This window comes from Canis aureus, chromosome X (genome assembly GCF_053574225.1).
Source record: "Canis aureus isolate CA01 chromosome X, VMU_Caureus_v.1.0, whole genome shotgun sequence".
NCBI classification, from domain to species: domain Eukaryota; kingdom Metazoa; phylum Chordata; class Mammalia; order Carnivora; family Canidae; genus Canis; species Canis aureus.
The window spans coordinates 117,136,513-117,150,128 of NC_135649.1; the positions used below are offsets into that span (position 1 = coordinate 117,136,513).

Sequence of the window (13,616 nt, forward strand, 5' to 3'; positions counted from 1 at the left end):
AAAGACTAGAATTCTTTTGCTCACAAAGCTTGGAATCTTGGCTTTAATTTATATTAATCTGGTTTTATTTGTTTGCTTTTATTTTGCATTTTTAGTGCTGCTGTTTCGTATTTGTCCTTGGCTTCTGTGTTCTTCCTCCATCACCACCACCTCTCCGGAATTTTGGTGTTCGTTCTCAGCTGTAGGCATGCAGGTCATTTGTACCTACACACACACACACACACATACGGGAAGCTGCGAAAGAGTTTATCAGACGGTGCTCCCCGCGCAGGTCATGAAAACGGTCACCCAGCCCCAGAAGCAGCCACTGTAACGCATCCTGTTCCTTCTAAGCCACAGTGGTATTCTTCTGTCTAGACACAGTCTGTTCTCTAGAACAGATGACTGTAACCCAATATGTCAGTTTGCAGGGAAGACTTGGTTCTAATAAGCTTTTAATTCCAAGTAACACAATTTAGCGAAATGCAAAGACAGTATATTGTTTAAAGTGAGGCTTTGGGAATGGACGTTTGGGGCCTGGCTCTACTAAACTATGGTGTAACCTTTCCCCGGAACGTAATCTGAAAGGACCAGACAAGGCAAGTTTACCTCATTTGTTTGAATGCCCCCAATAGGCTTATCTGTAGACCAAATATTTGAACACATTCGGTTTTAGTTCATTTGGTAGGTTGGAGTTAACGCATTAGTCATAAAGACTGCCAAAATCAACCAATTGTTCCAATGACTGGAGATCTGAAATGCCACAGGGCCACTTATGTGACGATGGGGACATGCAAATCTCATAGACTTGTGAAGAAAACGGGTCTAATTTTTCTACTGAGAATAATTTGTAATTATTTGAAGAAATCAAGAAGTCAGGGATAAAGTATCTCGCCCTCTGGATGTTTAAACCACAAGCAATTTGTCTTTCACCGTTTGAAGTGTTTTTAAGGTACTGACAAAGAAAGGTCATAAGAAGGTATTACAGAAAATTCCCTTTCTTTGCTGTTTAGGAAAAGTAGATTTCGTCCAGTTGGTTGTTAGAAGGGCCAAACTCTACGTTCTGCAGTAAGCACACAGTGCCATTGGCAGGTCAATGGTTTAAATACGTGGAAAGGGTTTTTTTTGGGGGGGGGGTTGGGTTTTTTTTTGTTTTTTGTTTAATGTAGTGCATTTTCATGAAGACCGTTCTTGTTGGTCCTTACCTCCTCAAACTCCCTGTATACATCCTCCTACCTTCCAGCCACAGTCTTGAATGCCATGTAAGATGATTACTTTCGCGTTAATTTTTGATCCCTATTAAAATGCAAGTCTGGAAATAGGGACATAGAATATGGCAATCTCATATCGGTTTGATAACTTTCTTTTTTTTAGTTTTTATAACTTAATCACTTGTATAACTTTATTTTTTTAGAATTTTATTTATTCATTTGAGAGACAAAGAGAGCACATGAGTGGGAGGACGGGCGTGGGAGGAGGGGCAGAAGCAAACTCCCTACTGAGCAGGGAGCCTGTCATGGGACTGGATCCCAGGACCCCAGGGTCATGACCCCAGCCAAAGGCAGACACTGAGCTACCTGGGTGCCCCTGTAACTTTTACAGCTTTAAATGCCAGGGTTTCAGTCTTTCACCTGAGATCAGGAATTAATTAATGGAGGGAGAAAATGAAGGCACTGGGCCTTAGAGAAAGACGGGAACGAGAGAGGGTCTAGAGTAGCAACATGAACCAAAAAGGAGAGAAAAGAACCAAGTTGGAAGATGGAGGCCTCCATATCAAATTCAACTTATTTCAAAATGTTTGCTAGGTTTGCTTATTCCCACTGGTATTCATGATCAAGAGCTTTATAGAAACATAACCTGGTTTTTGTTATTCCCTTGAACAAAGGTTTTAGCCACTTACTCTGCCAGATGTTGTACTTCATTGTCACCTCAAGTATCACTTATTCATAGACTAATTATTTTAGAAAGACAAAGCACCTGAATTAATGTCACTCATTATTTTATTTTTCCTCATAAACCCCCTTTCTTCTCGAGACATGATTTTACATGATTTGTTTGATAAGTTGGTCCTTTAGTAGAATGTCTCCCCACCCCCAACAATGGAATCAATCTTCCATTTGGTTTCATTTCATGGTGTTCCTACTCCAAGCTCAGCAAATTATGAACGATTGTCTCGTTCCCCCAGTGGACAGGCTTGGAAGAACTACCTCTCTCTGGATTCTTAGTAGCTGCAAAAGGAACAAAGATTATTTTCAAAGACTGAAACCTTTTTTTCACCTAAGAAGAAAAGAATGTATTGGAAAAAAAATAAGAAAGCATGTCTTTGCCCGGCCTTGTTATCACTTATATTAATTCAGGATTCAGCCAAGAGCCCAAGGCTGTTGTCTTGATCTGCACATCCTGTCTGCACACAGATCCCTAGCATGTAGGTCTCTCACCATTTCAAAACATTTCTAGAATTCCTCTATACTTTGACCTTCTTTGTGTTGAAACTGGTAGTCTTAATTTATTTCCAAAGTCTATCGTTTCTCTCCAAATCAAATAACAGTGTCATGAAATGCTTCATCTTCTAATATCCTAACAGCAAAATCCTAGCTTTAAAAGTCCAAGGTTATCTTCTGGGCTTTAGAAATTTGGAAGCATTTAAGCTAAAATAATGTTGACAAAACACAGATACTCCCTTGCAAGATCACAATGAACATTTTCCCTTTGGGGCGCATTTCCTCCAAGCCAAGCTACTATGCTACCATTCTTGGTTCCACACCTCACACTGGATTTCTCATACTTTTACCCGCTTCTGAAAAACAGTTAGGAATATTGCTATGGATTACTTTGACCGGATTTGAAGATAAGTTACTTCTCGGTGAAATTCTTAGCCTCTTCTTACAAAATGCCTGCTTCTCTTAGAGCAGTCCACAGAAGTCCACAAGCCACATCTTAGACTGATGTGCAAGTCAACACTGCAGGAGGTTATAACGCACACTGTGAGATAATAATGATACATTAACAATAGTAAGAGTGGGTGGGGACATTTTCTCTGCTGAGAACCTCACGGGTATGAATGTAATCTTCACGAGGACAAAAATCGAAACCTTGTAGAAAATATTATGAGAGGCATTCTACAGTCAGAAAAACTCAGGCCAAGAAAGGGAAGAAAAATGTCCATGGCCGTGCAGCTGGTAAATGGGGGAACAGGGATTTGATTCCAGGACTGCGTAATTAACTGTCGTTCTACACTTCTTTCACCTTTCCGTGAACCTCTGTAAGTTATATGGGCGCAAATAAGGGTCCTCAAGGTCAGTTTCCTTTCTATCAATCATATGGCATTGTGCAAGTCACCGGTCCCAGGCTGGGCCTTCATTTCTTGACTTACTGTTTCCTTATCTCTAAAATCCCATCAATAATCCCTAACTCCGAGCAATGTCGGGAGGATCCCACGTGAACACATAGCCAGCCCCGAGCTCTGCATAAAGCTGAAGTGCCACATGAATGTAAGCAAATATCTGTCCACATATCGGATTCTCTCCATGTACCCTTCTCTCACTTGCCATATGGCATTCCAGTTCTAAAAATAAGGGGAGGGGCTGAAAGAGTGATGGTGGTATGGTTGGTTCTACAGTATCTTTAATGTATGTGCCAAAGGCACAGAAGATTCATTTTCAAGTGTGCAAGCATTTGTATAAACATTTTCTAGAGCAATACATCTTCTTGGGTTGCAGTTCGCAGCCCTCTCTGACAGGAGGTCAATGCCCACACGTGGGGCATGAAAGTATTCAAAACAGATGCAGCCTATCCTCTAAGGTCCGGCCTCCAGCTAATTCTTTCCTTAGTTCTAAGAATTCTGTGGCTCCATGCTCAGAAAGGAGAGCATACATTTTAGGGGTGGGATGGGGGTGGGGGTGTGGGTGGCGGTGGCGGGCACTGACTCCATGTTAAATAATGCCCCCATTCAGTCTGAATAGGTCTGCTGTTTCTCCCTGGCAGGAGTCGTCTTTGCTCCAGTTATCGTCTCTAATGTTCTTTTCACAGTCTCACTCTTGCACTGAGACATTTCCACAACTCTCTCCCTCGACTTGTGACTCCACATTCCTGCGCAACCCCCTGGCGCTTCACCAAGACTTGCTTGAATCCTTCCAGAGTTCATCCAGTGCCCTGATATTCTCTGCGAATATTTGATGGGAAGTAGAAAATCTTCTCTGACTCAGTTTTTTTTCTTTCCTGTGTCCTATGCTAATTCCTTCCGAAGGCGAGCAGGATGGATGTAGCTCACAAACCCAATGAGGCCCCGTGTGAGTGTTTCATTGGAATTGGAGAGAAGGCTCTTCAGAATACACAGGGGCCCGGTTTTTAAATCAATGCCAGAAAAGTCAGAGTTAGATGGGATCTTGGAGGTCATTTGCTCTCCTGTCCCACCCACCACTCCTACAGGAAGGCGGCAGTGCAGCTCTCGGACCGGGGATCGTGCTACCCACACACAGGAACAGGATGTCTAACCGTGAAATCCCAGCTCCTCGGCGGCCCCTCCTCCATCCTATTTCTGCTCCCTTGGTCTTCGCTCCACAGTGTAGCCAACCAACCGACTCCCTTCCCGACGCATTCCAGGTTTCCTGCCATCTGAAGAAACGAACGTATTACTTTTTGTCCAAAAGAAACCTTGCCTAGATGCTAGAATTAAAAGCAAAATAAAGCAGAAAAAGAACCACCACCACCAACCTACCCACCCCCTACAAAAAAAAAAAAAAACCTGGCACACGGGACAGAAGTTCAGGAAATTTTTTTGCATTCAGCAGAAAATTGCCATACTGGGAGGGTATGTCCTGATACATGTAATTAACCAATGGATATAAAGAGGGTGGATGAGACAGTGGAGTGAGTGAGTGGAAAGAAGTTGGGAAAATAACTTAGGGGGGGAACCAGTTCTGAAACGAGGGTTGCCAGATCAAACACACGATGTCCGGTTCAATTTATGTCAGGAATATCAGTACGCCCCCAATACTGCATTTGTCTCTGCCACTGTATCTCTCCTGCCCCTTCCCCTCCCCTTTCCAGAGTGCTCTGTGTCTCTCTCCCACTTTTTGCGTGGGATAGACTTACCTAAAAACTGTATTACTTCTGGGGCCCCTGGGTGGCTCAGTGGTTGAGTGTCTGCCTTCGGCTCAGGACATGATCCCAGGGTCCTGGGATCGAGTCCCGCATCGGGCACCCCTCAGGGAGCCTGCTTCTTCCTCTGCCTGTGTCTCTGCCTCTGTGTGTGTGTGTCTCTCTCATGAATAAATAAAATATTTTAAAAAAAAAAGTATTAGAGATCCCTGGGTGGCTCAGCTGTTTGGCGCCTGCCTTTGGCCCAGGGCAAAGTCCTGGGGTCCCGGGATTGGGTCTCATGTTGGGCTCCCTGCGGGGAGCCTGCTTCTCCCTCTGCCTGTGTCTATGCCTCTCTCTCTCTGCATCTTTCATGAATAATTAATTAATTAATTAATTAAATCTTAAAAAAGTATTAGTTCTACTAAAACATTATTCATGGTTTATCTGAAATGCATATTGAACTAGATGTCTGTATATGTATTTGCTAAACCTGCTAATTCTCCTGTCTTCTTTCCCATCCTGCCCCTCTTCTTCTTCGTCCCCCACCCCACCCCCAGCTCTCTCCCACTGCCTTCTTCTCTCCCCCTTTCCAGCCCTCTCACGCCTGGCCATCCGTGCCACACCACGGAGGCGGCGTATCTGAGACTGTGCCAGGGACTTCCTGTGGTGTCTGTCCTTCCGGCTGTGCCACTGGCCACAGCGACGCGTTCAGCACTGGGTGGGCCCAAATCTATACACCAGAGCTGCTTAATTGGGCTGAGGATCCATCCAGAGGGCTGATTTACTGAAACAAGAGTACAGGCTTTTCCAGCCGGCGAGTTCTGATGGGGCCTCATTCACAAGGGCTCTGCTGTGTGTGTTTGCTCCTTTGCTTGGTTCTGCAGAAACCAGTTTTGCAAGAATTCTGAGAAAATCTGTCAAATCACTCTTATCCTTGGAGCTTATGTTTGTTCCTAAGCATATTTTTAAAGGGATCAAAATAAGGTTTTCATAAGCTCTTTCCAAGTTCTTTGTTGAGAATGAAAAGCAATATTCTAAGACTCTTTCTTTCCCAAATCTGGAGGGGAAATGCAAAGACTATTTTGAAATAAAAATGTGCATATATATTTGTCTGAGTGTACATATATATACACTCCATGTAAATACAGTAAGTCTATACATGTATGTGCCTTCAAAATATACTTTATATATTTAAACCATATCTGAATGTGAATCTATACCATGCACATATACATACAAATCCTCTAAAGCCTGTGGTTGTACATAAATACCTGATTCTATAAGAAGACTGTTGAGGATGCTATCACAGACCATGGTTAGGAATGAAAGAATGAGGAATTTGGGGTTTCTGATTTTATTTGAAGATACTATGCCACTTCTGGAGTTAAGCTTAAATTAAGTTTAAGCGCCTTCATGAAGAAAAGAAATCTTGAGTAGCTCTCACAAATAAGTGTAAAAGGAAATGAGCCCGAGCTCAAAGAATCCATTGATAACAGGGAAAGGAAGGCAGCCCTGGCAAAAACAAAGCTCAGAATTCGGAAGTTTGACATTCTGGTCGTGAATGGACTGAGTCCACATGTCAATGTGTCTCTTCTGCTTTCTGCCACATGTCCAGGGGCTGGAGACAACCTGGTGGCCTTGAGAACAACACTCCACTTCCATCGTCACAAACACGTGCGAACAGCCATCTTTGGTTCCCTCTGGGGGAGAGGTTTGGAGTTGGAGTCTTGAATTAAAAAAAAAAAAAAAGTGGCTGATGAACACCACGTAGAGAATGTTTCTCTGCTCTTCCCTTTAAAAAAAAAAAAGATTTTATCTATTCATGAAAGACAGAGAGACAGACAGAGACACAGGCAGAGGGAGACGCCGGCTCCCTGTGGGACACTCGATATGGGATCCGATCCCAGGACCCCAGGGTCACCACCTGAGCCAAAGGCAGATGCTCAACCACTGAGCCACCCAGGTGCCCCTCTCTGCTCTTTCCAAAGAAAACCTCAAGGGTAGAGTCACTGTGAAGTGTTGCTTTAAGAACAAGCCCCCTCCCCCCACTCCTCAAAAGACCCTCTGATTTCATTTTTTGGCGGTTTTTTTTTTTTGTATATTTTTTAATTGGAGTTCGATTTGCCAACATATAGTATAACACCTGGGGATCCCTGGTGGCTCAGCGGTTTAGCGCCTGCCTGCCTTCGGCCCAGGGCGTGATTCTGGAGTCCTGGGATCGAGTCCCACATCGGGCTCCCTGCATGGAGCCTGCTTCTCCCTCTGCCTCTCTCTATCTCTCATGAATAAATAAATAAAATCTTAAAAAAAAATATATATATATATATAGTATAACACCCAGTGCTCATCCCATCAAGTGCCCCCCTTGGTGCCCATCACCCAGCCACCCCATCCCCCCACCCACCACCCCTTCCACAGCAATGTCCACAATAGCCAAACTGTGGGAGGAGCCTTGGGTGTCCACTGAAAGATGAGTGGATAAAGAAGATGTGGCCTATGTATACAATGGAATATGACTCAGCCATCAGAAATGTCGATTACCCACCATTTGCTTCCAGTGGATGCAACTGGAGGGTATTATGCCAAGCGGACCCTCTGATTTCAAGCTCAGTATGAGAATAGCAAATAGAATAACACGACAATTTTAGATGAAAGATATCACAGCTAACCCTTAACAACTGATTTTAATTAATTTACAATATTTAGTCCGTGGTAGAAGTTAGGAAGATATTAGAATATACCTGCCTCCAAAATCAGTAGAGTGTAGACTTACATGCAGGAGTTCCTTGTCTTTAAAGGCAGAACGTTTTGAAGCTTGAAGAATAAGTTTAAACGGAACTTCGACTCAATGCTGACCTATATGCAAAATTCAACAAAAATTCTCTAACCTTGTTCATAGGGAACAGGAAGTAGATTTTCTGTTAGTGTCAGAAAAAAAAAAAAAAAAAAAAAAAAGCCATGCAAGTGCAAACAGCAAAAACAAGAAAGACAGAGAATCTATGTTGTAGGGGGAGACCACAACCTTAGCACGTAGTTAACGTGTGTTTCACAATCCGTACTACGTCCAATAGACTTTTGGTGGCAAATAGAGGGGAAGAAATACCAAACAGAAGTGATCTGAATTAGCAGTGACCCCTGAGCTTGCTGTGTTGTGACTGACGAAACAGTGACAAACTGTTGACTACCATTGCTTTATAGTTAATTTTTAAATAAAAGAGGGTGGGCTCACCAATTTTGTTATTCTTCTAAGGATTGTCGGCGGCTCTCGTTCCTTTGCATTTCTATATAAATATTGGAATCAACTTGTCTGTTTCTGCTGAACAGCCTTTGAGGCTTTTAATTGGAAATATATTGAATCTATAGATCAACTTGATGAGAATTGACATCTTAACAATATTGAATCTAAAAAAAAAAAACAATATTGAATCTTCCAAGCCGTAATCATGATATATCTCTCCATGTATTTCTACCTTTTACGATTTTTCTCAACAACAGTTTATAGTGTTCAATCTAGGTTTGCACATCTTCAGTTAAATCACTTCCCCGGTACTTTATCCTGCTGTAATTACATAAAAATATAATAGATTTTTATATTAATCTTGCATTCTGTAACACTGTTAAATATCCTCATTAGTCTGAGCAGTTGTTTTGTAGATTCCTCAGCATTTTTCACAATAAGTGTCATGAAATTTTTTGAAAAAGAGGTTTACTTCCTTTGAAATTTTTATCACTTTTATTTACCTTTTTTCATGTTATTGCACTCTGTAGCATCCAGGACAATATCCAGGGTGTTGAGACACCCTTGCCTTGTTCCTGATCTTGGGGGAAAGTGTCTGATATTTCACAATAAAGTATGACGTCGTTTTCCATAGATGCTCTTCATTAGGTTGATAAAATTGCTTTCAATTCCTAATTTACAGAGAGTTTTATATCACTGAGTGGATGTTGAATTTTATAAAATTCCTTTTCTGCCTTTAATGAAATGATCGTATGGTTTGACTCCTTTTCACTATTAATGTGCCAAATTATATTGACTGATGAATTTTGAATGTTATACTAACCTTATATTCCTGGTTAGGATATATTATGTTTCTTACATGTTGATAGACTTGATTTGCTAACATGTAGTTAAAACCTTTCACATCTGTCTTCATGAGGAATACTGATTTGTGATTTTCTTTTCTTAGGCTGTATCTGCTTCATCAGATTTTGTTATCAGATTTATGTCAGATTCATAAAATGAGTTGCGAAAACATTTCTCCCTCTCCTATTTTCTGAAAGAGTTGCATAAAATAGTATTTTTTCTTCTTTTAATGTATGGTAAAACCCTTTGGGTCTGGTGTTTTCTTTTGGGGGAGAATTTTCATTTCAATTCAATTTCTTTAATAGGTATAAGATTAAAAGGATTTTCCATTTTACCCCGTGTCAATTTTGGTGACGTGTTTTTCTACAAATTTGTGCCTTCCAACTAACTTGTCGAAATCATTGGTGTAAAACTGTAGTATTACGTTATTTCTCTGATGCCTATAGAATGTTACATCCTGATATAGGTGATTCATCATATTTTCTCTCTTTTGTTTTCTTTGATTACTGTTGCCAAGTGTCAATTTTATTAATAAGTTCAAACAATCAACTTTTGGCTTTGGTTAAATATCTATTCTTTATTTGCTTTTTATTTCATTGCTTAGTGCTTTTAGCTTTATTTTTCCTTCCTTCTATTACCTTGGATTTAATTTGCTCTTTTTTTCTAGCTACCTGAGATCTATACTTAGATCATTGACTTTAAACTTCTCTTTTTTATAAACATTTAGCTCTACAAATGTCCGTCTAAGCAGTGTTTTAGCTGCATCTTACAAATTTTGATATACTGAACTTTCTTTTTATTTTAGTTCAAATTATTTTCTCACTTTTCTTGTTTACTCGTGGATTATGTAGCAGTGTGTTGTTTACTTGTCAAATATTTGTGGCTTTTTAAAAGACCTGATTTTTTTTCTCTAGTTGTTTTGTCTGTTACTCAAAAGGAAGTATACAAATCTGCAATTATAAGCATGAATTAGTCTCTTTCTTCTTTAGTCCTAGCAGCTTTTCTCCATTTACTTGAAGCTTTGTCAGTAAGTACAGACATATTTATTATTGTTATGTCATCCTGATGACTTGCCCTTTTGTCATTATGAAGCGTTTCTATTTGTCTCTGGCAACATTCATTGACTATCTCACCTGACATTAATATAGCCTTGCCAGCTTTCTTATGTGGAGTATTTGCATGATGTGTCTTTTCTATCTTTTAACATTTAGCCTACTTGTGTTTTTATACTTAAAGTCCATCTCTTCTACACAGCATATAAACAACTCTTTTAACTGGAGTGCTTAGTCCCTTTATATTTAATACAATTATGGGCATTGTTAAGAGTAGGTCTACTATCTAGCTATTTGCTTTCTATTTGTTCCCTCTGTTTTAGATGTTTTCTTAGGCTTTTATTGCCTTCTTTTGAGACTAACAGAATTGGTCCTAATAACTCCAAATTTTTTTTTCATCTCAAACATTTTCAGGATTTAAATCCAATATTTTATCTGTGTACCTATGCACATGAGACATCCCACATAAATCAAAATTATGTTAATCATATATAGACAACGTAAGTTTCAATGTTAAAGGGCAGTCATAGTAATAGAGTAATTACCATTTAGATTTTAGCCAGACTTAAATTATATCTAGATTCCGGACAACCCAGGTGGCTCAGTGGTTTAGCGCCGCCTTTGGCTCAGGTCGTGGTCCTGGAGACCTGGGATTGAGTCCCACATCAGGCACCCTGCATGGAACCTGCTTCTCCCTCTGCCTATGTCTCTACCTCTGTGTGTGTGTGTGTCTCTCATGAATAAATAAGTGAATTTTTTTAAAAAATGCTTTAAAAATATCTAGATTCCAATAAGATACGATTTCTTCTCTCAAGTATCTGATCTAAAAGGTTGGTGGTTGGTTGGTTGGTTGGTTGGTTGGAAGCATTTTCAGTGTCATAGATCTGGGCATCATATGCTTTGATTTGATGCTTTTTCCTTATAAAAGCAAAGTAATTGTTTTTGAGATTAGATCTCAGTTTTCATGCCTGTACACTTACATTTCCTCATATTCCTGCCATGTGTAAAGCATGTAATTTAAATATTTAAAAATCAGGTGTCCAGGTTTGCATTCAAATCTACACTCTACCCTCATAACAAATATACACTAAGCTAATTGTATTATTTTGTTAAATATAAAATACAAGATTTTTTAAAAAGCTTTGGAAACTCATCTTGAATCTCTGAAATGTCATTTCTAGAAACAGAAAAATTCCTACTGTGCAATCTATATTGATTATTTTAAAGAGTTCACGTCCAAGTTCTACAACATTTAGAGCAAGTTCTATCTTGAAATTAATAGCTTGAAATGAACAGTTGAGTGATTTAGAAAAAAGTCCATTGTTTTTTTTAATAATCACAGGTACCTTTTCACAAGCTGGGCTAGAATAGCATCTGGATGAGGCTTCATTATTAGCCTCACTAATATGAGCTCCGTTTGCAAATTTTAGAAGTTAAACACTTAGGTTTTTTTTTTAAGATTTATTTATTTATTCATGAGAGATGCAGACTGAGAGACAGGCAGAGAGACAGGCAGAGGGAGAAGCAGGCTCCTCACAGGGAGCCCAGTATGAGACCCGATCCCAGAACCTGGGATCACGACCTTAGCCAAAGGAAGGCGCCCCCCGCTGAGCCACCCAGGTGTCCCAAACACTTAGTTTTTAAATAAAAATTATTTTTTCCTTTTCAGAAAGTCAGAGAATGACATATATTTGGATGGACACATTGGTTGCTTCAATTTTTTTTCAGCTTATTTTCCTTTTCTACTCATGACTTAAGGAAGGATTAGCATTCAGTAGCTAAGGTTTAAGAATGTACTGTTGATCCACCCCGGCAGACGTGGTTTTGGAATTTAATTTGGTCAGCCTCTGGTTTAGCCAGACAAAGAGAGGAAGGTGATAGCATGCCTAGTGCTTGTTGTTGTTGGAAATGTGACCCTCCACTTTTGAACGGTTCCCAGTTTGTGTGCAGGAGCAAGCCCCTATGACACAGGAGAGTAGTCAGAGAGGACAGTGAGTGAACATGGATGACAGAAGTGTCTGTGCCACTCATTCATTAGGGACTCACAAAGGGGCATAGAAATTCTGGGCTTTTGTGGGGATTGAGAGCTTCATATCAAATGTCTGTCGGGTAATTTAATTACATGGGCATGGTAGGAATGACACAGTGGTTACATTAATAAACTGAAGCATTAAAGAATAATAGCCCAGTTATTGCTGAATTATGGGAAACACGCTGCCTATTCATTCCTGGTGATATTAGAAGGGAGAAGGAGGGGGCTTCCTACTTTGCACTCGCAATGCATAAAGAAACAGTTTCTTGCCTCTCCAGACCCTTGGAAAACTTGGTACAAGGGAAGGTCCAAAGTCGCACCCAATAGCATAAATCTTGCTTTGTTTGAGATGCTTAAAATATCATAAGCTAAGTCTGTTTTTACGGTGCTAAATAAAACTGACTCGGGCCAGACACGATAATGAGCATGTCCTGCACAAACATCTCCCCACAGTCTTTCCAACAGATCACAGGCCTGATAATTCCCGTCCGTTGTCCTGGGCCCCTTGTTAAACAGAATCCATTTTATATCATCAGAGGCTACTAGGTTGGTAGCTTAAAAGAAGTAGCCTATTATTTAATAGAAACTAATGTTTTATCTTTACTCATCCCTTCTGGCAGCCTGGAAGCAAATGCCATTTCCCTTCTGTAGGAGTAGGGGGAAAAGGAACACAACGTTTTATTTCATGTCATTTTGCAAGAAGCATTTATTGAACCGTGCCAACACTGTTCCAAGAACAGTGATGTGGAAGTTAGGGGGAGAGATGGAGAAGATGCTGTCCTTGATTTCAGATTCCAACAGAGGAATCCACAGCTTAGCAGCCGGCCGCCTACTCCCATTTAACCCATGATTTCTCTGCCTGCCTCTCACGGTCATCATCTTGTGGCCCGAATTTCTCCCTGGGTTAAAAAAATAGATATATGTGAATGGCTCTTAAAAATCCATTGCACCTCTAAAATTCTTTGAGCCTCTAAATTCTGAGAAATCTATTTCGAGAACAAAATAAACATTTCACCTGCACAGAAACTAATTGCAATGTACAGAAAATGGTCCGAGGAGTCACTACTCGATAATACGAATTCTATTTCGCGCTTTGGGGTTTGGGGGAAAACTTTGAGAATTCAAATGTGAACAAGTCAAATACTAGAATTTGAGGGAGAAGGTGGCTTATTTCCTTCTACAAACTAGACAAAACTAGAAACTAGAAACTAAACTAGACTAAACCAAAAAGTGAACTAGAGTGGTCTAATTTCACAGACCAAGTACAAAGTTGCAGGGGCACCTGGGTGGCTCAGTGGTTGAGTGTCTGCCTTCGGCTCAGTTAGTGATCCCAGAGTCTGGGGATCGAATCCCACATCGGGCTCCCCGCAGGGAGCCTGGCTTCTCC

The 13,616-nt window shown here is 40.5% G+C and overlaps 1 protein-coding gene and 1 long non-coding RNA gene across 3 annotated transcripts in view; one reads left to right on the plus strand and one right to left on the minus strand.

Moving 5' to 3' along the window:
* Positions 1-13,616, plus strand: part of MID1 (midline 1) — a 346,318-nt gene that overhangs the window by 85,566 nt on the left and 247,136 nt on the right. The window lies entirely within an intron of this gene.
* LOC144309016 (uncharacterized) overlaps positions 12,917-13,616 on the minus strand; it is a 71,704-nt gene continuing 71,004 nt past the window's right edge. For both annotated transcript variants that reach the window (XR_013375158.1, XR_013375159.1), the window contains exon 3: positions 12,917-13,128. This is a non-coding gene — a long non-coding RNA (uncharacterized LOC144309016). The remainder of the gene's footprint in view (positions 13,129-13,616) is intronic.